The sequence below is a fragment of the Ailuropoda melanoleuca genome, chromosome 15 (genome assembly GCF_002007445.2).
Source record: "Ailuropoda melanoleuca isolate Jingjing chromosome 15, ASM200744v2, whole genome shotgun sequence".
In the NCBI taxonomy this organism is placed as follows: Eukaryota; Metazoa; Chordata; class Mammalia; order Carnivora; family Ursidae; genus Ailuropoda; species Ailuropoda melanoleuca.
The window spans coordinates 26,585,065-26,586,093 of NC_048232.1; the positions used below are offsets into that span (position 1 = coordinate 26,585,065).

Below are 1,029 nucleotides of genomic sequence, written 5' to 3' on the forward strand. Positions count from 1 at the left end.
GGTCGCGCTGGTCCCCGGCCGGCCGGAGCGGCGGCGGCGGCACGGGGCAGCATGAGGGAGCCGCTCGGTAAGTCCCTACGTCTTTCGCCCCTCCTGACTCCCGCCGTCCATTTGGCCCGCTTCCCTGGCGCTACGCGGTCCTCGCCCCCAGCCTCCCGCGCTCGCCCCAACTTCTCCAGCCCGAACGTTGCTCCGGTGCGAGCCTCCCCCAGCTTTAGGGGATGTCCGCACCCCCGCCCCGGGCGTCCCGCACGGTGCACAGCCCGGCCGCCGCGGGCCCCACGCCCGCAACCTCGGGGTGAGGGAGCGCCCGCTTTGCGGGGAGGGGGCGTCCCCACCCCTCAGGTGCCCAGCCCGGGTGTGGGACTCCGGGGTCCGGCGCCGAGGGCCGCGGCTGGCGTTAGCGCTCGCGTGGCCCCTTGCGCGGGGAGGGCCCGGGACGGCGGGGGTCGCTGTCTCTCCTCTCGCCGTCCTCCCCGCCAGCCGGGCTCCAGCCAGCCCCCTCTTTCGCCTGCGCGCCCCGACTTCGCGGACATCACCCCAGGAACTGACAGCCGCTGCTCAGAGTCCCCGAGGTCCCCGGTTCCCACGGTGGCCACCCTCCCCCCACCCCCGGCAGTCCGGACCAGCAGTCCGGACGTTGAGAGCTCGCCGCCGCGCCCCGCGCTCCCTGCTTGGGTCTCCGCCGGGCCTTGCGCGCCCAGTTCTGCGGGGTCAGGAGCGGGGATTAGGGCGCTAATCGCCGCTGCTACCCAGCAAGTGCCTGGGGCGGCCCACCGCNAAGTGCCTGGGGCGGCCCCCCGCCCCCCCCCCCCGCCCCGCCGGTCGCTGTTGGTTAACCAAAAGAAAAAAGAAAAAAAGAAAGAGAAGGAAAGAAAGAAAAAAAAAGGAGAGAGAAAAGGGTGGGAGAAAGGAAAGAGCCCCGCCTGAGAGTGCTGTAAATCTCGTTAATCAGCTCGTTTATGGGATCTGGAGCCTGCCTGCCCGCCCGCCTGCCCCGGTCTGCGCACTCCGATCTCCTGAGCGCCC

At 71.3% G+C, this 1,029-nt stretch overlaps 1 protein-coding gene across 4 annotated transcripts in view; it reads left to right on the top strand.

The window, feature by feature from the left end:
- The window catches only part of JCAD (junctional cadherin 5 associated), a 39,725-nt gene continuing 38,696 nt past the window's right edge, over positions 1-1,029 (top strand). For 3 of the 4 annotated variants that reach the window (XR_004620683.1, XM_034643622.1, XM_034643623.1), the window contains exon 1: positions 1-67. The gene's annotated coding sequence lies outside the window, so the exon portion shown is untranslated. The remainder of the gene's footprint in view (positions 68-1,029) is intronic. The other variant, XM_034643624.1, reaches the window with a different exon arrangement.